This window comes from Zalophus californianus, chromosome 2 (assembly GCF_009762305.2).
Source record: "Zalophus californianus isolate mZalCal1 chromosome 2, mZalCal1.pri.v2, whole genome shotgun sequence".
Taxonomy (NCBI): domain Eukaryota; kingdom Metazoa; phylum Chordata; class Mammalia; order Carnivora; family Otariidae; genus Zalophus; species Zalophus californianus.
The window spans coordinates 119,148,462-119,173,630 of record NC_045596.1 but is presented as its reverse complement, the minus strand read 5'-3'; the positions used below and the strand labels follow the sequence as shown (position 1 = coordinate 119,173,630).

Here is a 25,169-nt window from a genome sequence, read left to right as displayed (position 1 = left end):
TTAAAGATTATTTTTTAAATCTCCCTTTCCTGACTGCAGAATATTCTTTCAATACCTTCTATTGCTCCAACACGTTGTATATTGTTTAATGATTTAAACTTGGTATTTACACCAGTTACTTGAAATGATTGTCTAAAGATGTGTTTCCTCCACTGAACTGTGTTTTTCTTGGGTCACATTTTGTTTATTGTTTTCTTTAAGTCAGTCCATACCCTTGTCTTGCACTAGGGGCTCATGAGGTGTTTTCTGAATGGGATTGAGTACTGATAAGAGTACACAAGGGGCAGTTTCTTTAAGAGAATCTTGAAATGTATCATAATTTCTTGGAGGATTTCTTTAAATTAAAATCTTTAGCAAAATCAAGAGAAACCAGTGCAGTAGAGTGGTTGACAACTTACTCATCCTTCTGAAAATTTTTTTCTCCACCTGTCCAAAGACCTAAAATGACTTTCTTTTTCTTTCTTTCTTTCTTTCTTTCTTTCTTTCTCTTTCTTTCTTTCTTTCTTTCTTTCTTTCTTTCTTTTCTTTCTTTCTTTCTTTCTTTCTTTCTTTCTTTCTTTCTTTCTTTCTTTTTTCTTTCTTTCTTTCTTTCTCTCTTTCTTTCTTTCTTTCTTTCTTCTTTCTTTCTTTCTTTCTTTCTTTCTTTCTTCTTTCTTTCTTTCTTTCTTTCTTTCTTTCTTTCTTTCTTCTTCTTTCTTTTTCTTTCTTTCTTTCTTCTTTCTTCTTTCTCTTTCTTTCTTTCTTCTTTCTTTCTTTCTTTCTTTCTTTCTTTCTTTCTTTCTTTCATTTTTGTTATCACAGTCTGTGATTAACAAATAGGCAAATTCGGTGATGTCCAGTATGATATTATTTTAATCATTCCACCACATGGCTCACAGGAGCAGAGATTTTCAATAGGGTAGTGAGATTTTTTTGAAAGGGGAACAATGATAATAATAATGTTATTGATAATTATATTAAGTAATAGTCATTAGTTCTATATCCCTTATACATTTTTATATCATTTATCAGCTCTGTGGAGTAGGAGGGATTATTATTCTGATATTACAGATGAAATGTAAAGGCTTACAGAGTTTAATGTACTTGCCCAAGGTCACTTGCTAGTAAGATGCAGTGATTACAGTTATAAGACTATTCTTACAGTGATTGTTATAGTCAGTTAATCAGTGATGTTTTTAACTGTTAACATTTGTTCAAATAACTTTCTTGAGGGATGAACTTAAAATTCTTACCTAGCTATGTAACATTCCTTTCTGGAAAGCTGTTGCTCAGACTTGAATTTCTTATTCTCCAATCTGAACATTCAGATAATGATGCAATAAAATCTCTTATGGAATACTCATCAAGATTGTTATATGCTAAGAGAGGGAATAAGATATATTTTCATACTTTTGACTTCTATAAAGTGCTTTCCTCCTTGTTGCAGCATAGAAAAGCTCTGAAATTGCGTCATATAAGCAGGGTAATCTGCAATTATTTACAGAGTCATCCCATAATATCTCATGTTATCACTTCTGTGGAAAGACAGAATAGGAAAACACCCAAGCTTTCATGAATATTTCAAAACCCATACTCACTGCAGGAGGGAGAAAAATAAGTTTAGATAATTGCAAATTCCATTTCAGTTAGTTGTATTCCAAGTAAATGTTCTGTCCCAACATGGCTCACATCTTATCTTTTGAAATGGTGGAAACTAATGCTTTTTCTTGCTCAAGTGCTAGTTTTGTTCCCATGTGAGAAGATAGAGAAGCAAGGAAAACAAGGCTGAGTATCAGCTATAGGAGAGGAGGAACCTTTTAGGAAACTACTTGGCATTTATAGCAAGTATTTCCCAAGGCAGCTGCTGAATGGAGCTGAGTATTTTGCTAAGTGATTTTCCTCTCTGACCTTTATTACTAATGAATCTTCTTTAAGAAGTATTTAAAGAGTAAAAAGAAAGGTTGTTTTTATTAATCTCTTTTCTCTTTGCCCACAGAACCCAAAGAAATGGTGTTACCTGGCAAGAGATATGCTGTTTTTTATGAAAATTCAGATCAAGGTAATCCTTATTTTGAACTGATGTACTTTTTAGTCTGTTTAACTCTGACACATTAGACTCATTGGCTTTCTTTGATTACTGGTTTTAGCTATTGAATAACCCATCAAAAAATCAAATCATTATCTGAAAAATAGAGGGAATGATATATGATGATCATCATATTCATGAAGTGAATAGTAAATTTTAAAATATATGTTAGCTTATGAAAACATTATGGATAGTGGTTAATTTTATGACAGTTTCTTTCATTTATTTATTTATTTAAAGATTTCATTTATTCATTAGAGAGAGAGACAGCGAGAGAGGGAACACAAGCAGGGGGGAGTGGGAGAGGGAGAAGCAGGCTTCCCGCAGAGCAGGGAGCCCGACACGGGGCTTGATCCCAGGACCCTGGGATCACGACCCGAGCGGAAGGCAGATGCCCAATGACTGAGCCAGCCAGGTGCCCCCAGTTTCTTTCATTTATGTTAATAAGTGAATAGGATCTTGACTAGAAGATTGCATTCTCTTTGGAAATAGCTCCAATTAGTGTATCATATTTACAAATGATGGACAATAAGACAATTAGATTCTTACCAGGTTATAGTGATGAGATTTGCCTTTTATTTAAGCATTAGTCAGATGGCTTTACCTATTATTTTTTGAATATGTGAAAATTTCAGTACAAATTCCTAGAAAACATCATCAAGTTTTTATAAAGGCACCCTCGTGCAAAACATGTATTTTCTTTGGAAGATTGAATTATATCATACAGTTGCTGAATAGCATGTCTGATTATGCTTAACAGATTGCCTATTTAGTTGCTAAATTTCAAATTGCTATGTGATTTATTTACATATGTTGACCTAGGAATATGAACACTCATGCAAATATTCTAATGACATGTACATGTAAATGAAGTGTGGGTATAGATGCAGATATATAATGTGTGTATATTTTATGAATAAAACTGTTATCTCAAAATAGTTTTTTATGGAAACGTTTCTGAAAGGTTAGAATTGTGATGGGGAACTGGACCCATCTCTCAGTACTTTCTATTCATACAGGATGTCACTGTATATATATGAACACAAATAATAGAATTATTGAAATGTACATTAGACTACATTCTAATTGGAATTAATTGGGTTTTATTTTTGACAAATCATTGAATTCCTAAAAACAAATGAGTGCTGAAGCAAAGGTAGCATTTAAATTTTTTTAAAAATTTTTTACTGTTATGTTAATCACCATACATTACATCATTAGTTTTTGATGTAGTGTTCCATGATTCATTGTTTGCATATAACACCCAGTGCTCCATGCAATACATGCCCTCTTTAATACCCATCACCAGGCTAACCCATTCCCCCAGCCCCCTCCCCTCTAGAACCCTCAGTTTGTTTTTCAGTCCATAGTCTCTCATGGTTCGTCTCCCCCTCCGATTTACTCCCTTTCATTCTTCCCCTCCTGCTATCTTCTTCTTCTTCTTTTTTTTCTTAACATATATTGCATTATTTGTTTCAGAAGTACAGACCTGTGATTCAACAGTCTTGCACAATTCAGAGTGCTCACCATAGCATTGGGGAAGGTAGCATTTAAATTTAATGGACATTAGCAGAAAACTTATTTCTGAACTTTAATTTGTAGTTGAACAAAAATTTAGGTTGAATTGCAAATTGGGGTGTTTCTACTTATTTCTGGCTTTCAGTTAATTCTTCAAAGGATGTATAAACCCCTTAAGGAAGCAGCTTTTCTCCCCTAAAGGGGATTTTGAATTGTAGGCACTCTATTTCAAGTTTTATCTATACTAAAATGTTAATTCAAACTATAAAATATCTTAAAATGGTTAATGACAGCAGTTGAGGGTTGCCTTTTGCATAGAACTATTAACTGTGACTCCCCAAAGAGAGACATAATGAAAACTACTTACTACCTAGACAATATGTGTAACAGGGTGAAGCTGAGCTATATGATATAGGCATAGGGAGATACGTGGTGGAAAAGTGCTTGTTGAGCGTAAATTGATGAATGACACAATAAAGAGAGAGGAAAAAAAAACACTGAATGAGATGAAGCCAATAAAGAGGATCTATGACCTTTAGAATGAAAATAAAGAATCAAGGGAGCACAGACTATCCAGAAGGCATTCATGTGATATTTTTCTGTTTTCAGAGGTCTGTATATGCTAATATTCAGTTTTACTAGACTTTTATGTATTTAAGAGATGGATAAACTTATTTTGAACTGAATGTAGGAACAGAAAAAGTTAGGATTGAAGGAGGGATATTTCCGTTAACATGGTAGAGTTTTCAGAATTGTGTATTCAGAGTAACATAATTTGCTTATCCTCAACATGAAAATAAAGGAACAGTCCTGTATACTGCTAGAGTCCAAGGGCTTTGGCCTGACAAAATTCCCAAAAAGCTTATACTCTAGCATATGTGTGTTTGTGTGCAGGTTGTGAGTGGGATGTGGATGAGTAATTTGGAGTGGAGAAAATGGTGTTCACTTCATCATCTCTATACGTTAGAACTTTTGATTCATTGAAATAAGGGTGTTTCCAATCTTATAAAAATAATTCCTATTAATATGACAAAGAATGCTAATTGTTGATGCTCAGTATTCATTATCTCAGATGGAATATAGACATTTAAATTTCAATGTTTAATGTACTGTTGGGTTTGGTTTACTTGTGTTTTATTGAGAATTTTTGTATCCATGTTCATCAGGGATATTGGCCTATAGTTCTCTTTTTTAGTGGAGTCTTTATCTGGTTTTGGTGTCAAGGTAATGTTGGCCTCCTAGTATGAATATGCAACTTTAAGACATACTAGTGAAGGTGCTATTTTTAGACAAATGGGACCATTCAGTTTTCCCAGTTGCACATGACAACTAACACACTCATTTTGTGTAGAATTAACTCTGACAGTGGAGCTCAGAGAGCAAGCTATTGGAATAATAGATACTTGAAAGTTCTGCATTTGACTCTTTTAAAGGGAGTATTTTAGTCACAGTATTCTGAATTTTGTCATCCAAAGAGAGAAGCAACTTCAACTAGTCAGGTCAAAATATCCTTCGATATGCCCCTAGAAAGATTATGTACAAAGATAGAGACTGTTATTCTGTCGTATTTCTACATATGTTTATATGTCCTGGAAATATATTGAATTTCATTAAGAAAATTTCATGTCTGTAATTTATTTTTATTATGTAGGAATATCAAGTTTTTTTCTCACATATAACTTTTTTTGTAAGTAATTGTAATGCGATATTAAGGGTTTGGCATTTTTTGATGTACTCTAGGTTGAGATCTAAGCTTAGTATAAATAGTTTTAAGAATTGAAAATAAACTGTCTCATAAGGCTAGTGTATAATGTTACTTATGTTCAAGAGCACTAATAAATAAATTTTAAATAAATAGTTTAGTGATGTGTTTCATTGTGGTTTATTACACAGGATGTAAGAAACATAGATGTTATATATGTTGAGGTTTAAAAGGATGAAATCTGATATTTAAGAGCTTACTACATTATTTATATTTTATATTATTTATTACATACCTACCCTAAAGTAACAATGGAAAGTAAATCACCAAAACTTGCAGGTTGATCAATAAGTTAATGACCATGAATTTAAATGAGAAGTAGAAATACTTCTATGACATGTGATAAAAGGTGTGATGTAATTGTCACATTGCCTGAATTAGGTGCCACGTATGATAAAGGTAATGCTTTACAGAAATATAGTTGTAGCATCAGGCAAAGTATGCTCCCAAAGAGTGCTTAAAGTGCAAGTCAGACAACAGATCACTGAGCATTTTCATACAGAAGTGATTAAAAAGTAATTCTTAAAGAGGATTTACATGACAGAGTTATTAAGATAATTTTAAAGAACTTTTTTGACTTATGGTTTTTGTCATTTGAAAAGTTCTTGTTATGTTTTAATCTTCTGAGGATTAGATTCTGTGGGATACGCCATTTTTTAAAACCTGTTTAAAAACTCTCCAAAACTGTAAGGCATGGCACTGTCTAAAATTGACTCCTGCAAGTAATATTCAAGTTCTTCCATCAATTCCCTGCCTATATTTCTTACTTCGTTTCTCTCTTACTCCACCTCATACCCTAATTCTTGTGTTTCTTTATGCTGAATACTCCACTCTGAATGCCCAATCTTTCTTCCTTATTCCCAAGCCTACATAACCTTAAAATATCTCTTTAAAGAGCCCTCCGAATTCCTCATAATACTACAACTATTTCTCTCCCTTAACCTGTATTCACTTGGTAAAGTCGTCTGGATGCAGTAGCTGCCGCCCTGTCATTGATTTGCATAGATTGCTACCTAGTAGTTCTTATGTGTGCATGTGTGTATATATGCATATGTACATATATCATTTTATTGTATTATATATAAAGGTACATACACAGACATGGGATTTCTTTCCTTTAATGTGAATCCATTTTTACTGCCATCCATTTTTACTCCCACTTTTGAGTGAAGTACACAAACTTTGAATGAATGACCTCCTTGTATCTCCATGATTTCCACTAAAGTAATATTTAAAGGCTAAAAGCGTCTTTTGTACTATGAGAGTTATAATTTAGCTATGTTTTGTATTATTTAGGATTGCCTTGAGAACCTACTCTCCCTTTATCACATCTTTTCAATGAGAATACAATCTAAATTCGAATACACTAACTTATAAAGAAAATGATTTTCCACTATTGAAACATTCTCTTCACCATGGGAAGATTGCCCAGTTCTATCAACCATTGGTTTTTGCCACTTTGCACACATGTCATTGAAGAAAATTCTAACCTGAGCTATTCAGCTAAGGCACTTGTTGCCCACGAGCAAAACCCTGCCTTATAAAGATACTACCTATTGCATATCTCACATCAGAACCGATAGGAAAAAAAAAGTTATATTGTAATTTGCCACCTCATTCATTTATGTATTCATTCATTAAATCAGTGTTTACCTACTATATTCATCAGTGCTCTAGTTGGAGTGGGGGTACATGGAAAACTTGAGAGTCTCTTGTTCTACTCACATACACGCATACACCACACACACCCTACGTACATACATACACACATATAGAGACTACAAAACAAATCTCTTTACATGCTTATAGAAGCATGCTCTACGCTCCTTATCATTTTTCCCAAGCTCAATTTCTTCTGTGTTTTTCTATACATCATCATTCATGTGGATAGTTGGAAATCATTAAAACTGTCCCTGAAAGCTATTTTTAAGTTTGCAATAATTGTTGAACCTCATGACTAAGAAGTTTGTGGCCATTTTGAATGTGTGTGTATGTTTGTGGATATGCAGTCTGAAATAATATATTCCCAGCTTCACAGTCTTTTCTTTAGGCTAGGATCCTAAAAGTACCCAAATACTAGGAGTGGAGGTTGGGAAAGGGTGATTGTTATTTAGAAAGTGGAGATGAAATAACGACTATTGGGGTTGGAGCAGGGCTTTTGGGAATTGGGGCTGTCTGGGAACTGGTAATTCCCAGTGGAGGACTAAGAACTTTGAGGGAATTGGTTCCTTTAAGGCTTTAGCCTGTGTGTCAGTTTTCATTTCTTTGGTTTTGCAGTACTAGCATTACTTTGGAAGGGAAGCAAATCATTGCAAGGAGAGTAGTGTGGGCAGAGGCAAATAATTTATGACATGGGGTGTCCACTAGACTTTGCAAGTGCATATATATGTATGTTTGTCCCTTTCTCTCTCTAGTTATATATTTTTAATGCGTTTGGCATTTAAAAAAGTTATGCCACTAGATGTCAGCAGCAACCTCCCAGGGTTCCTGTGGCCTTAATTCTTAATGACAACGACAAATTGTTACTCTATTAGAACATCTTATCTGAGAATAGTAAGTACCTATTTTGAAAATTTAAGAGGCAGTTTTTGAGTTATGAGGAGGATTACGAACATCACAAAATGTTTTGAAATTATTTTTTAAACTGGTTTCTGTTGACATGTAACAAGCTACTTTTACTTCCAATATTCTACCAATGAGATGATGTGAAGAACTATGTGTGCAGTTGAGTTATTTGTCAGAAGTTGTACTTGATGCCAGATCTCTAAACTTCTGTTTCAATGCTTTATGATTCATTTATGCCATGATTACATGAGTATTTGTGCTTGGGTTTATTTCATTCTGTTTCTGTAGAAGCATTTTGATACTACAGCCTGTCAGATTGTGTGGTATTAATTTTTCAACATCCACATCTGTGTGCTGTTTATTTAGTAAAGTCTAAACTTTCTTGGATCTGTACTCTGTTGTTATAAGACACTCAGAACACTTTGACAGATGCCAAAGATTCTGATAGGTGTTTGCTCAACAGGAGACAAGGAAAACAACCTAGAAATAGGGAAAAAATATGTATTTTCTATGAATTATAATACATATAATTGTTTAGTTCTTAAAACAGCAGGTAAGATGATCTCAGATGTTTTTTCCAGAAATTAGTATGAAAATTATAATACTGGCCAATGTTCAATAGATCCTAATAACATTATTTTAAATAATGAAGTTAATACCTGGTCAAATCAGATTCACATTGGCAGAATGACTCAAACTAATCTGCTGGATTTTAGTCATGAATTACAGCTCAGGTGATTGACTATTAGTTGATCAAGCACCAAACAGATTTTTAAATAACCTTGAAAAAGGTAGAGTTACTTCCATGTTTCTCCCTTGGAAAAATTATGCTTTCAATGCATTAAAAAAATGTATGTCTTAGGAAAAGCAGGAAAGGAGAATTATGAAAATATTTTCTTTCCTAAAAACAGTTCTACCAATGAAGATATTAATGTAAATGTTATACCCTCATCACTTTTAAGATTTTAAAAAATCGTTTTAGTTGGTGCAGTGAAGTAGGGGCTAACTCAACTAGTATGTAGGCCAAGGAAATAATTCCTCTCATACCAAAGTTGTTACATTTGGGAGTTACTGGTTTAACTTCATAAGATTATCACTAATTTTCTTATTTTTTGCATTTCTGTTGTAGAACTACTAGTAAAGGGGATTCATCAAGATTTCCCCCCAAAATTATGATTATTATTCTTTAATTATGTTTGTAGATGGTAAGGCAAACATTTAAAAACATGCTGCAGTTACTTGACCCATGTACTTTCCTCCCATTGGCCAGGGGCAATGAGTAGGTGCTGTTAATAAATGTAAGGCATATAGTTACCCAGATGTTCAGTTAAGGAACCTTTTTAAAATTTTTTATTGTTATGCTAATCACCATATATTACGTCATCAGTTTTTGATGTAGTGTTCCATGATTCATTGTTTGTGCATAACACCCAGTGCTCCACGCAGAATGTGCCCTCTTTAATACCCATCACCAGGCTAACCCATCCCCCCACCCTCCTCCCCTCTAGAACCCTCAGTTTGTTTTTCAGAGTCCATCGTCTCTCATGCTTCGTCTCCTCTGGGGGGAGGAGGAGTAAGTCCTCCTCTGACTTACTCCCCTAAATTCTTCCCCTCCTGCTATCTTCTTCTTTTTCTTTTTTCTTAACATATGTTGCATTATTTGTTTCAGAAGTACAGATCTGTGATTCAAAAGTCTTGCACAATTCACAGCGCTCACCATAGCACATACCCTAACCAATGTCTATCACCCAGCCACCCCATCCTTCCCATCCCCCACCACTCCAGCAACACTCAGCTTGTTTCCTGAGATTAAGAATTCCTCATATCAGTGAGGTCATATGATACATGTCTTTCTCTGATTGACTTATTTCACTCAGCATAACACCCTCCAGTTCCATCCACGTCGTTGCAAATGGCAAGATCTCATTCCTTTTGATGGCTGCATAATATTCCATTGTGTATATATACCACTTCTTCTTTATCCATTCATCTGTCGATGGACATCTTGGCTCTTTCCACAGTTTGGCTATTGTGGACCTTGCTGCTATAAACACTGGAGTGCACGTACCCCTTTGGATCCCTACATTTGTATCTTTGTGGTAAATATCCAGTACTGCAATTGCTGGATCGTATGGTAGGTCTATTTTCAACTGTTTGAAGAACCTCCATACTGTTTTCTAGAGGGGTTGCACCGGCTTGCATTCCCCTGTGTAGGAGGGTTCCCCTTTCTCCACATCCCCGCCAACATCTGTCGTTTCCTGACGTGTTAATTTTAGCCATTCTGACTGGTGTGAGGTGGTATCTCATTGAGGTTTTGATTTGGATTTCCCTGATGCCGAGCGATGTTGAGCACTTTTTCAGGTGTCTGTTGGCCATTTGGGAATGGGTCCATTTCTGGGCTCTCGATTCTGTTCCATTGATCTATGTGTCTGTTTTTGTGCCAGTACCATACTGTTTTGATGATGACAGCTTTGTAATGCAGCTGGAAGTCCGGAATTGTGATGCCGCCAGCTTTGCTTTTCTTTTTCAATATTCCTCTGGCTGTTCGGGGTCTCTTCTGGTTCCCTACAAATTTTAGGGTTATTTTTCCCATTTCTTTGAAAAAAGTGGTTGGTATTTTGATGGGGATTGCATTGAATGTGTAGATTGCTCTAGGTAGCATTGACATCTTCACAATGTTGGTTCTTCCAATCCGTGAGCATGGAACGTTTTTCCATTTCTTTGTGTCTTCTTCAATTTCTTTCATGAGTATTTTATAGTTTTCTGAGTACAGATCCTTTGCTTCTTTGGTTAAATTTATTCCTAGGTATCTTATGGTTTTGGGTGCAATTGTAAATGGGATCGACTCCTTGATTTGTCTCTCTTCTGTTTTGTTGTTGGTGTATAGGAATGCCACTGATTTCTGTGCATTGATTTTATATCCTGCTACTTTACTGAATTCCTGTGAGTTCTAGCAGTTTTGGGGTGGAGTCTTTTGGGTTTTCCACATACCGTAGCATATCATCTGCAAAGAGTGAGAGTTTGACTTCCTCTTTGCCGATTTGGATGCCTTTGATTTCTTTTTGTTGTCTGATTGCTGTGGCTAGGACTTCTAATACTATGTTGAATAGCAGTGGTGAGAGTGAACATTCCTGCCGCGTTCCTGACCTTAGCGGAAAAGCTTTCAGATTTTGCCCATATAGAATGATATTCGCTGTAGGTTTTTCATAGATGGCTTTTATGATATTGAGGTATGTACCCTCTATCCCTATACTCTGAAGAGTTTTGATCAAGAAAGGATGCTATACTTTGTCAAATGCTTTTTCTGCACCTATTGAGAGGATCATATGATTCTTGTTCTTTCTTTTGTTAATGTGTTGTATCACGTTGATTGATTTGCGGATGTTGAACCATCCTTGCAGCCCAGGGATAAATCCCAGTTGGTCATGGTGACTAATCCTTTTAATGTACTGTTGGATCCTATTGGCTAGTATTTTGGTGAGAATTTTTGCCTCCATGTTCATCAAGGATAGTGGTCTGTAATTCTCCTTTTTGATAGGGTCTTTGTCTGGTTTGGGGATCAAGGTAATGGTGGCCTCATAAAACGAGTTTGGAAGTTTTCCTTCCATTTCTATTTTTTGGAACAGTTTCAGGAGAATAGGTATTATTTCTTCTTTAAATGTCTGATAGAATTCCCCTGGGAAGCCATCTGGCCCTGGGCTTTTGTTTGTTGGGAGATTTTTGATGACTGCTTCAATTTCCTTAGTGACTATAGGTCTGTTCAGGTTTTCTATTTCTTCCTGGTTCAGTTTTGGTAGCTGATACATCTCTAGGAATGCACCCATTTTTCCAGGTTATCTAATTTGCTGGCATAGAGTTGCTCATAATATGTTCTTAGAATTGTTTGTATTTCTTTGGTGTTGGTTGTGATCTCTCCTCTTTCATTCATGATTTTGTTGATTTGGGTCATTTCTCTTTTCTTTTTGATAAGTCTGGCCAGGGGTTTATCAATCTTGTTCATTCTTTCAAAGAACCAGCTCCTAGTTTCGTTGATCTGTTCTACTGTTTTTTGGTTTCTAGTTCATTGATTTCTGCTCTGATCTTTATGATTTCTCTTCTCCTGCCAGGTTTAGGCTTTATTTGCTGTTCTTTCTCCAACTCCTTTAGGTGTAGGGTTAGGTTGTGTATTTGAGACCTTTCTTGTTTCTTGAGAAAGGCTTGTATTGCTATATACTTTCCTCTCAGGACTGCCTTTGCTGTATCCCAAAGATTTTGAACAGTTGTGTTTTCATTTTCATTGGTTTCCATGAATTTTTTTAATTCTTCTTTAATTTCCTGGTTGACCCATTCATTCTTTAGTAGGATGCTCTTTAGCTTCCATGTATTTGAGTTCTTTCCGACTTTCCTCTTGTGATTGAGTTCTAGTTTCAAAGCATTGTGGTCTGAAAATATGCAGGGAATAATCCCAATCTTTTGGTACCGGTTGAGACCTGATTTGTGACCTAGGATGTGATCAATTCTGGAGAATGTTCCATGGGCACTAGAGAAGAATGTGTATTCCGTTGCTTTGGGATGGAATGTTCTGAATATGTCTGTGAAGTCCATTTGGTCCAGTGTGTCATTTAAAGTCTTTATTTCCTTGTTTTTCTTTTGCTTAGATGATCTGACCATTTCAGTGAGGGGGGTGTTAAAGTCCCCCACTATTATTGTATTGTTGTCAATGTGTTTCTTCGCTTTTGTTATTAATTGCCTTCTATAATTGGCTGCTCCCATGTTCGGGGCATAGATATTTACAATTGTTAGATCTTCTTGTTGGATAGACCCTTTAAGTAGGATATAGTGTCCTTCCTCATCTCTTATTACAGTCTTTGTTTTAAAATCTAATTTGTCTGATAGAAGGATTGCCACCCCAGCTTTCTTTTGGTGTTCATTAGCATGGTAAATGGTTTTCCACCCCCTCACTTTCAATCTGGGGTTGTTTTTGGGTCTAAAATGAGTCTCTTGCAGACAGCATATGGATGGTCTTGTTTTTTAATCCAATCTGATAGCCTGTGTCTTTTGAATGGGGCATTTAGCCCATTTACATTCAGGGTCACTATTGAAAGGTATGAATTTAGTGCCATTGTATTTCCTGTAAGGTGACTGTTACTGTATATTGTCTGTGTTCCTTTCTGATCTATGCTGCTTTTAGGCTCTCTCTTTGCTTAGAGGACCTCTCTAAATATTTCTTGGAGGGCTGGTTTCGTGTTTGCAAATGCCTTTATTTTTTGTTTGTCCTGGAAGATTTTTATCTCTCCTTCAATTTTCAATGAGAGCCTAGCTGGATATAGTATTCTTGGCTGCATATTTTTCTCGTTTAGTGCTCTGAAGATATCATGTCAGTCCTTTCTGGCCTGCCAGGTCTCTGTGGATAGGTCTGTTGCCAATCTAATATTTCTACCATTGTGGGTTCCAAATCTCTTCTTCCGAGCTGCTTTCAGGATTTTCTCTTTGTCTCTGAGACTCGTAAGTTTTACTATTAGATGTCAGGGTGTTGACCTATTTTTATTGATTTTGAGAGGGGTTCTCTGTGCCTCCTGGATTTTGATGCCTCTTTCCTTCCCCACAGTAGGGAAGTTCTCTGCTATAATTTGCTCCAATATTCCTTCTGCCCCCCTCTCTCTTTCTTCTTCTTCTGGGATCCCAATTATTCTAATATTGTTTTGTCTTATCGTATCGCTATCTCTCAAATTCTGCCCTCGTGATCCTGTAGTTGTTCATCTCTCTTTTTCTCGGCCTCTTTATTTTCCATCATTTGGTCTTCTATATCGCTGATTCTCTCTTCTGCCTCATTTATCCTAGCAGTTAGTGCCCCCATTTTTTATTGCACCTTATTAATAGCCTTTTTGATTTCAACATGGTTAGATTTTAGTTCTTTTCTTTCTCCAGAAAGAGTTTCTCTAATAACTTCCATGCTTTTTTCAAGCCCAGCTAGTATCTTTAAAGTCATGATTCTGAACTCTAGGTCCGACATTTCGAGTAGGTCCCTGGCTGACGGTACCATCTCTTGTTCTTTTTGCTGAGGTGATTTTTTTCGTGTTGTCATTTTGTCCAGAGGGAAATAGATGAATGAGAGAACAAAATACTAACAGGTTAACAGCGTCCCCAGCAAATATACTCTATACAAAATAGAAAAGACCTGAAACCCAGGGAAAAGAAAGGGAAAGAAAGAAAAGAGAAAGAGAAAAGAAAGAAAAAAAAAAACAAAAAGAAAAAGATAAAAAGAAAAACAGAACAATACAAAAAAACGGAATATGATCAAATATGATCAGGCTAGTGCATAGATCAGTGCCACACAGTAGATTTTGGGCGTATTTTGGTCTGTTTGAAAAAAGTGCCTCCTAAAATTTTAAAGGAAGAAAGACTTATATATGTACAAAATAAGGGTTGATACAATGAAGGGATGGAAGATAACTGTAAAGATGAAAATATAAAAGATTTTATAAAAGTAATTGATAAGATAAGAAGTTGTTTGAAAAAGGAAGATTTTTTAAAAAAAGAAAAAAATAAAAGGGAGAGAATGTGATTAGGAAGGAGACTAGAACAAAGCCATACATTAGTGATTTAGGGCATATGTTGATCTGTTAGAAGAAACTGTATCTCAAAATTTTAAAGAGAGAAGAACATATATATATGCCAAAAATAAGGGTAACTACTAGGAAGGGATAAAATATGACTCTAAAAATGAAAAATAAAAAATGTTTTTTTTAAAAAAAGGGATTGATAAGATGTTGGTTGAAAAAGGGAAAAAGAAAAATTAAAACAGTAAAAAAAATTAACTTTGAAAAACTAATGAATCATGGTAAAAAAAGCCATGAATTCTATGTGCAGTATTCCCCTAGCGCTGGAGTTCTCCCGTTGTCCTTGATCGGTAAACTTGGTCTTGCCTTGCTGGCTGTTCGTGCTGATCTTCTGGGGAGGGGCCTGTTGCCGTGGTTCCCAAAAGTCTTTGCTGGAGGCGGAATTGCCCCACCCTTGTCGGTTCCAGCTAAGCAAGCTGCTTGGGTTTGCTCTCAGGAGCTTTTGTTCCCTGCAAGCTCTGGTACAGCTTTGGAGGACCAGGGTGAAAATGGTGGCCTCCCAGTGTCCACTCGGAGGAGCTGAGAACTCAGGGCCCCGCTCCTCAGTGCGCCCCCAGAGAAAAGCAGTCACTCTCGTCTCCCTGGTCTCCGGCCACACTGCGTGCTCACCCGGCCTGTGACCGAGCGTTTCTATCTCTGTCACTCGACCCTGTGTGGAGTCTCCAAACCCAGCAGATCCCTGCGGTGCGCTCCCACGCCGCTCCTCCTGGTGGAGGGAGGGGAGTCTCCCCAGATCTGTCACTTGTTGGGTCCCTGCTGGAGGAGCAGTGGCCCGACTGGGCTGCGGATCACAGTTTATGGCAACCCCGAGCTGAGAGCCCGCACCTGGCTCTGTCTCTGCAGCCGGCTTCCCTGCTCCAATACCTGGGAGCTCTGCTGCACTCAGGCACCCCCGGTCTTTCTGTGACCCCGAGGGTCCTGAGACCACTCTGTCCCACGAGGGTTCCACCCTCCGCTTAGCCACTGGAGCGACATCCCTCAGCGGAGCCGGCTTCTAAAAGTTCCGATTTTGTGCTCCGCGGCTCTATCACTTGCCAGAAGTGGCCGACAGAGGCCCCCTCCCCCGCCGTCTATCCTCCCGAATATCGCCTTGGATTCACTTCTCCGCACGTCCTACCTTCCAGAAAGTGGTCGCTTCTCTGTTCAGAGAGTTGTTGCTACTCTCCTCTTTGGTCTCCTGTTGAGTTCGTAGGTGTTCAGAATTGTTTGATCCCTATTCAGCTGATTTCCTGAGACCAGACGAAATCCAGGTCTCCTACTCCTCTGCCATCTTGCTCCGCCCCCCCAGTTAAGGAACTTTCAACATTGAACCTGGTGTGGAAGCATACAGCTGGCTTGATATAAAACAGTCCATCCTGTGCTTCCAGTACTTAACCTTCCAGAAAGGGTTAGGGCTGAGATGTGACCAGAGCATCTGTCTGCAGTCTTTCTCTTTCATCTTTTACAAATAGTTAAATGACACAGATGTTCGTGAAGTATTTTGAATAGAAATGTTGCCAATTCTAAACAAACTATTGTTAACTCCACATCAAGAAACTGACTCCTGCTTCCATATATACCAGTGCATTTTCTCTCAGCATATTCATTTGCTGGTGCATTCACAATGGATTAAGTTAAAGTATAGAGAGGGTGAGGTTCCCTTTGGGCTGTTCCAGAAATTCAGACACCTCAACCTGATAATCAAGGGCCACTTTTTTTTTAAATTTTTCTTGTTATGTTAATCACCATATATTACATAATTTGTTTTGGTGTACTGTCAAGGGCCACTTTTTGCTGCTGCATCGCAAACCTTCCCACCCTCATTTCCACCTGATCTTCACCCGCATGTTGCCTCAGTCCATACACAAGGATTGATCCGCCCTGTGTACGATTTACTTATTTCTACCTTGATAACTTTTCATTTACCATTACTCTTCTCTTCTCTCTCCCGACTTCTTAGTCTTCTTTTCAGAGACAGAAGACAGTAACAGAGACACTTGTGGGTAGATGGTCTATATTCAAATCCCCTGTTGGTGATTTATTAGATTACTGCTACTAAACCGAATGCAAGCTCTTTAACCCACAGAGTCTCACATTGGTTTCCTCTACAAAACCATGAAAAAAATACTTAAATAATTGAATTAATGCTAGCATTAACTATATGACTTTTAACTTACAATAGCTACTGGCACATAGTAAGTGCTTAATATATATTAACTACTATTAATTCTGTCAAATTAATCTGACAACTCACTTTCATAAAATTTAGTCTCAAACTGATTATCCTTCACACAGTCATTATTAATCTTATTGTGTGTGTTTGCAGCTGTACCTGCCATCCTACTTGTACTTTCGTATTTGGTGACCTATGCATCTTATCCTCTTGGTATATGACACTCATAATCAATAAATAGGATAGTAATATTTGCCATAGCCATACCTGAGGTTATTGTGAAGACAGAGTTAGAACATAAAGGTAATAATGAAATTAGTGATGATTACTTCTTATCCTGCTTTTGTTACGTGTGAGGAGCAGGGCTAGGAGCTTTATTTACCTTGTGCTATCACTTAGCATACATATTTTGTGAACGATGGGCAGGGAGGCAGCAATTCACATTCAGACCTATAGAGAAAGGAAAATAGCAGAATATCCAAGTACAAAAGTCAAATAGAAAAGGAAGTATAGAATTAGGTTCACAAGAGAATGTACAAGCTGAGGTGGAGTCTATAAACTGTCACAGAGTTTGAATGAAGTTCTGTAACTGCATGCGTGACTTAACCTGAGAGAGAGAGAGCAGACCAAGAAGGATCACTATGAAAGAACGGCCCCTCCCCCCAGTACACACGTACTCACACAGAAGGGTGAGGCTCAGAGGCATGTGTGTCTCATGGGCGCAGTCTGCAGATTGGGTGGTCTTACCTGAGTTTGCTCATATATCCTCAGACAGCTGAAGTCAACTGTGGATTGGTTTTGCTGATCTTGGCTGAGCTGTTCTATGTGTCTATGACTTTGGCTAGGAGAACTGGGCTGACTCAGCTTTGCTCTCCTGGAAGTATCAGGGTTCTGAGAGACAAAGAGCAGAAATGCTTGAGAGATTTTTAGGCCTATGCTCAGAACTAGCACAAAGTGACTTCAACCACCCTCTACTGGACAAAACTAAGTTTCAGGGTTAGCCTGGAACCCAGGGATAGGGAAATAGACTCACCATTGGATAAAAGGGGCTAAAAATCACATTGCAGCTGGTTGGATACAGAAAAGGGGAGAATTGGAGTAAGTTTTGCCGTTGACCTATCAGAATCTCCTTTCTACCTGTGAGAAAACAGCAATTCAGTGAGATTAAATAATTTGCTGCTGGGGTTGACTTGTAAACTTTACCGGGCCTATAATGAAACTTCATTTTCCAGAACCCAGGATTGGACAAGGGGTGGGCATGGGACCTAAACAAATTAATCAGTCCTTCCATGAGACTTGGTATAAAAGAAAATAATCCCTTTAGGTTCAAAAATTGTCAGAATGTTGACTTAGCATTGCCAGTAATCTTTTGTTCTGCTATTTGGACAAGATATTGAGACAGTTGGAAAAGAGAGAGACAGAGACAAGAGACAAGTGGCAAGAAACACAGAATGATTAGCATGTAAGAGAAAGATGAAATTGTGTCATTTGAGACACTAGATGCAGCCATACTTGAAACTTTAAGCTAACTAGTTTCTTAAAGCAATGTTTCTTTTTTTTTGTTATTCTAGTTTGACTAAGGCTTCTATTACTTGGAACCTAAACTATTTTATTAAACAGTGATGGATAATTTTGCAAAAATGGCTATAGCAGTATATCTAGTCTTATGTACATTTCCAGAACCTCCTTGGCACTCCTTATCAAAAGGTGAAGAGTATTTTTACCTGAATGGGCTTGTGTCTTCTCTGATGAGCAGAATACTGCAGAAGCAATGCTATGGGACTTCCAGGGCTAGGTCATAAAGAGGGTACAAAACTCTTTCTGGACACTTGCATTTGGAATCCAGTCACCATGTAGTGAGAAAAGTCCAGACCTCATGGAGTAGCCATTTTTAAGGTGTTCTGACTGATGGTTTAACATTCAGTAGTCAGCATTATCTCCAGCCATGTGTGGGGACAAGCCTTCAGATGATTCCAGTTCCCAGGCTTGGGACAATTTGGGTGATGATGACTGGAACAGAGATTCACTATCTTCCCATGGGCCACGCCTAAGTTGCAGATCCATGAACAAAACAAATGTCATTGATTTAAGCCACTAAATTGTGGGGTAAGTTGTTAGACAGCCATGGATAAATGCAACACAAACATTATACTCTTATCCTGTAGCTCTTTCTTAGGATTCTCTTTTCTTTTTCTGTCTTTTTTTTTCCTTTGAGGTATAACTGACATACAACATTGTATTAATTTCAAGTAACGACTTCATTTTTTTTTTAAAGAGAGAGTGCATGAGTGGGGGGAGGGGCAGAGGGAGAGGAAGAGGGAGAATGAGAATCTTAAGCAGGATCCAGCATGGAGTCTGACATGGGGCTTGGTCTCACGACCCTGAGATCATGACCTAAGCCGAAATCAAGAGTCAGACACTTCACTGACTGAGTCACTCAGGCATCCCATGACTTGATGTTTTTGGTATCAAGTCATCGATACAGTATTGGTAAATGATCACCATGAGTCTAATTAACATCTAACACCAACACCTAGTAATAGAATTTGTGTGTTTGTGTGATGAGAACTTTTAAGTTTTACTCTTAGCAACTTCCAAGTATGCAATACAGTATTATTAACTGTAGTCACCATGCTGTACATTATGCTCCCATGATTTATTTATTTTATACCTGCAAGTTTGTACCTTTTGATCCCCTTTACCCATTTCCCCAGCCCCCACCCCCTATCTCTGGCAACCACCAATTTGTTCTCTGTATCTATGAGCTCATTTTTTTAAAGATTCCAAATATAAGTAAGATCATACAATATTTGTCTTTCTCTCTCTGACGTATTGCATTTAGCATAATGCCTTCAAAGTCCATCTCTGTTGCGCAAATAGCAAGATTTCATTCTTTTTTAATGGCTGAATAATATTCCAATGTGTATGTGTATATATATATATATGTGTGTGTATATATATATATATATACACACATATATATATATGCCACAATTTTTATCTATGCATCTGTTGATGGAAATTTAAATTGTTTCTATGCCTTGGCTATTGCAAATAATGCTGCAGTGAACATGGGGGTGCATATATTTTTTTGAGGACTCTCTTACTTACACACATGTCAAAGTCTCCTTCCACCCAATGATTGCCATTCTACTTTTACCCATGCCTTTATTTAAACTCACTCTGATTTTCCAAGTAGACGTGGACATTTTTTATTGACTCTTGCCATTAGCTTTTTGATGTAGCTTTGCTTGGAAGGAAATGACCAGGGAACATGGGCTGGGAATATCCGTGTTGCTCTACATCCTTACTAAAAGGCTGGGAATCCTGACTTGATGAATTCAGCTCTCATTCTCCAGTGCTATGCTGTCTAATATGGTGGCCACTAGGCACATGGAATTATTTAAATTTGAATGAATTAAAATGAAATAATATTGGCAATTCACTTATTTAGCTGTACTAACCACATTTCAAGCATTCAATATTTATATGTAACTACTGGCTAACATGTTGAGCAGTGCAAAGTTATAGAGCATTTCTTATCATCTCACTATGTTCTTTTGAATGGTACTGCTCTGATTTGCAACTCACACATGTGGTCCAAAGTCAACCCCTTTAAATACTCTCATGCAATGGTAAAAATCTTTTGACCTAGAAGAGAACTCTAAAGGATCTAGTCTCTATTTCCTCGGTATAAGTTCCAGGAGAGGACAGAGATGAGAATCTCAGCTCCATTAATAAAGTTATGTTTCATTTACATTCACATGAAAAGGCTGCTTTTTGTAGCCTTACCTACATTCTTTTCTGGCCCCTCAACTTGCAGACAATGGTTTATTTTCTTGGCTACCTTGGTTCCCTTTTTACAGTCCTGCCTGACTTTCAGAACAATTCAATTCACAGAAGTTATCCTAGTAACAAAAGATATCCCTCTGAAAATACTTGGGGGCTCTGTTCTCTCAGCAGAAAGTCCTCATAAGCACACAGGGCTTCTGTTGACTTGAAAGTGAACTCTGGCTGTGGAGCGGATATTACTCCCGTAAAAAAGAAAAAGAATAACTTCAAGGCAAAAGGGCCTTTATTCTTCTTGGGTATAAGTTTCCTTGAAAGCTTGTTTATTGATTTTCCTTGTAACAACTGAGTTTGCAAGCTATAAAAGAAAAAAAAAAGCAAATAGAAGCAGGGAAATAATATCAACGATCAACAAGTTTATTCATCAGCCTTATCTCATTTGTACTCAGTCACTGTGTACACTGTGAAATAAAAAAACACCACAAACCCCAATCCCATTTTTTTATGCAGTCTATAGAATTTTGTTGATCAAAAGGGAAAGCAAACACTTAAACTCTCAAGCAAAGGTCCATTCCCATTAAAAGTGATTGTGACCAAATTAATGTCATTATGTGAGGAAAAAGCTGAAAGAAGGCGAAGTGGAGAAAATGTGGCTGCTCCAGTGGGGTGAAACCGGGTATGACTACAGTGGTACTGATTTTGATCTCTAATTAATTTGTGACATTGCCTGAAATAACTGCCATTAACATTGTTCCCATAGGAAGACATCTTCCTAAATTTCTGACCCATGTGATAACTTTTTTAAAAAGTCCTATAATCAGGTAATTTTGGAAAATGCCAAATTTTATGTGTCTCTCCTGTAGTTTATGATGCACATTAGAATATTAGTCTCTGAAAATCCTGCTGTAAAGAAACTTGTTTAACTTTGTTTAGCCCAGCATTTCCTAAAATTAGTGGGCCATGGAACCTTTTATACTTTGGCATATTTTATGCATCCAGTAGTACTAGGCTTTAGTGAAGCACATGTTGTGAAATGCTGCTTAGAATAAAATATGGATCCCCAAGAGGGCTTGTTTCCACACAGAAGTCACCTGATAAGAGTAACACTTTCACCATTAGTATCCATCCATACAGACTAACTTGCCTCAAAAAACAGGATCCCAAGACCCTGATGGTATGGGAGAGGCCATAACATGGAGTGTTTCCTAAAGATGACTGTTTCAGGAAGGTTCCTGGGGAGTTGGACAATGGCCAGCCATCTCTGGCAATGTCTTCCCTAGGACATGAGACTTCCAGAGTTATGTTTTTGGAAAGGTCAATTTTAGAAGATGTCAAAAGGGAAATGATCGGCTGAAGAAAATTTTAACAGCTCCTGTGACTTCCAGATAGTGTTCAATCACTTCCTTCCCCTTTGCAAATAACCATTTCTCAGAAAAGTATGTTCACTGTTCCTGCTTCCCCAAAACCATCACTCTTTGGCCTATAACAATCTTTCATTTAACCTTCTCATTCTGGTAAAGCTCCTCTTTCTCAGATAATCTTGTTATTTTCTGTTTGCCAAGTGTAGTGAACTCTTCCTGGGTGAAATTATTGGTCTCCATAAGTTTGGATTCTGTCTAAATGCTTTTAAGTTCCATATTTATATCTTCAGGCCAGGACACAGTTCTGAGCTTCAAAATTATATTCCCACAGGCATCTCAAACTTACATCCAAAACTGATCTGATAAACTTGTGCTCTAAACCTCTTCTTCCTATAGATCATTGGAAGAACCATCATCCACCTAGTCACCTAAGCCAGACACCTGTGGATCATGCTTGGTTCCTCTTTTTGTTCTTACCCCCTGAAAATCAATCACATTTCTCAAGATATGTCCTGTGTTCCATAAAGCACATATCCTTCCATGCCTTAGATCTCAGAGTCAGATCATACCTCTTCTACCTGATACCTACATGACCTTGAACAAACTTTCTAGTCTCATGCTTAATTTCTCTTCTGTTTAATGGGGATAACAGTAATAGCTAAGTGAGAGAGTCGTGAGTTTGTGAAAATTAAAAGGGGATCAACTAGGGGAGTAGAGAAGATTAAATTGGCTTTCTCTTTTTGTCTCTCTATGGAGGGAGATAGCATTTATTATTAAGGGAAAAATCTTAATGGCTCATTTAGTGCTTTTACAGGAGCAAATATATTTTAAATAGCAATAGTGAATAAAAAAAACTAAGGTTGTGATCTGGTTATAATTCATGGGAAAAAGAAGTTTTAACATTTTTCTCTTTTTGTTCCATAATTATGGGTTATTGGAAAGAAAGTAAAGGAAGGAAATTGAGCTATATTTCACATTCTTTAGGCCAATAGAAGTGGTTGTGTGTATGATGAAGTATATAAAAAAGAAAGACCCCAAATCAGCATCCCTGGGACATTTGTATTATCTGTTTAACCAAGGCCATATATAGGTATCTGCCTCTTATAGGGTGAGCCAGAAGGAACACTGCTAACATAGGATTAAGACCTGGCTATGAATTTCAGACAACTTCTGGAAATATTTCACATTTTTTGCTTAATAACTAAAAACTCTCTTAAAAATCATGTTACACATAGAACTTGCATAATACAATCTGGGAGTTACATAGCCTATGTGTACTCTGAGGCCTATTATCATCATAAGAATACATGATTGATGATAGTCACTCATTCTTTCAGTAAGTATTATTGGTCTCCTCATATGGGCCACCAATTCTGGATTCTGGGGATGTAATATCCTACAAAACAGGCAGAAATCCTTGCCCTGCTGGATCTTATATCCTAATAAGTGGAGACAGTAAACAAAATAAATAACTATATAGTATTTTATACAAGGGTTTTGGAGGAAAGTAAAGCAGGAAAGGGGAAACACGACATCTTGTAGTGGCAGTAAAATTATATGTTTAAGGAGAGAGGCTTGGAGCTCTTCACTATGAAGATGCTATTTGAACAAAGACCTGAAGGAGGTCACGGGGCCAGTGAGTGGTTCTGATCAAAGCAATGAGACAGTCTGACTTTCCTTTTATAAGGGTTACTCTGGCTACTCTTTGAGCATTGACAGAAGAGGAGACCAGTCATTAGGCTATTGCAATAATCCAGGCAAGAGGTGGTAGTAAACAGGGCCAGGGAGGTAGTATTGGAGGTGATAAATGGCAGAGATAAAGTTCAGTCTTAGTGTATGTGGCATCTCTGAGGCCCATGCTTTGTCTGCAGAAATGCCAGCATTTCAGGGAAAGACTGAGTGAAAAGAACCCGAAAACAAAACCTTGAGGGAAACACTGGGGAGATAGCAGAAGGATCATATAGAAAATGATGTTACACAAGCCAAAGCCAATGCAAGTTTTAAGAAAGAGATATGAACAATGTTCAGCACTGCAGAGAATTCAGTTATGAATGTATCTGAAGGAGGTTACATCCAATCTGGTAAATAGAAGGTCATTAGTGACATTATTAAGAGCAATTTTGGTGAGTTTGCTGAAGCAGAAATAACAGATTGAGTTTGGGAATTTAAAAGGCATATACAGAGAATACAGATTATTCATTTATGAAGCTTGTAAAACACAAACTAGTGATTCCTATCTCTTGCTCTATCACAATTTTACCACAGTAAGAAATACATTTTATACTGTATATGCACACACACACACACACACACACACACACACACACACACACCAATATACATATTTATGTGACATAATTACTACTTTTTTATATGTGCTATGCACCTTATTTTCTGTTCTCCTATATAATTTCTTTTAAAAATGCTCACTAAATTGATTTTATAACCTGCTCTAAGGTCTTGACTCGTGATTTGAAAAGCATGACTATGGGCAGCAGTTAAAACAAAAGTTTTCCCCTCAGAACTATTGCACACATTTTCTGCATGCCTGTCAGTGATATATCTGGACACTTGTGTTGAAACTTTCAGAAACACAATCTCTACCTTACATTTGGAATTTTTGCCTTGCCATGTGTAGTCAAAAAACTGAAGCTCAGTAAGATAGTTAATCCAAACTTACTGTAATATGATTAAGACTCACTGTGTAGTAACAACACTGGCTGTGCTGATAGATAGTGTTTCCTGTGGACTAAACAATATGGGCCCGTTTTCATTCTTCGATTTTATTCTGTCTCTATAACATGCAAACTGGAGATCCCTGACCCATGGCAGAGTGGGTTAACTGTGCTGAGGCACTTCAAGCTCAACTGGGATTTAGAATGGATCACTCTTGAACAGTGCTTGGTATATACTAGGCTAGTAACTATTTATCAGATAAACAAATGGCATTAAGTAATACATCATTTTTATTAATGATGGCTTCTTGTTCTGTAAAATTATTGCTAATATAATAGTAAAGCTCATTAAAAAGTAGAAAATAAACTTTGCTTTAAAGGAAATTTAAAGGATAGGGCAGTAGGCACTAGGCCAAAGGAGGTCCCTTGCCCCAAGAGGAGACTGTTACTAAATTGAGCAAAAGGATGAAATTAAAGATCTTTGAGAGAAGAGAATAATTAATGGAGGGGGCATATTAAAGGCAACTGTGGGGGGATTCCCTTAAAGAGGAGAAAGGTCACCTCTCCTCTGAGGTTGGATGGTTCCAATGATGGGTAAGTTTGAGACTAAGAATGGGAAAATGAGGAGATTGCTTACTAATGTTAACTAATGTCTAAAATCAAGATTTTTCTGCTGAGAGTGA

General features: G+C 37.2%; 1 protein-coding gene across 1 annotated transcript in view; it reads left to right on the top strand.

Moving 5' to 3' along the window:
* INPP4B (inositol polyphosphate-4-phosphatase type II B) overlaps nt 1-25,169 on the top strand; it is an 808,823-nt gene that overhangs the window by 142,491 nt on the left and 641,163 nt on the right. Inside the window, exon 2 of the mRNA XM_027599073.2 lies at nt 1,976-2,038. The gene's annotated coding sequence lies outside the window, so the exon portion shown is untranslated. The remainder of the gene's footprint in view (nt 1-1,975; nt 2,039-25,169) is intronic.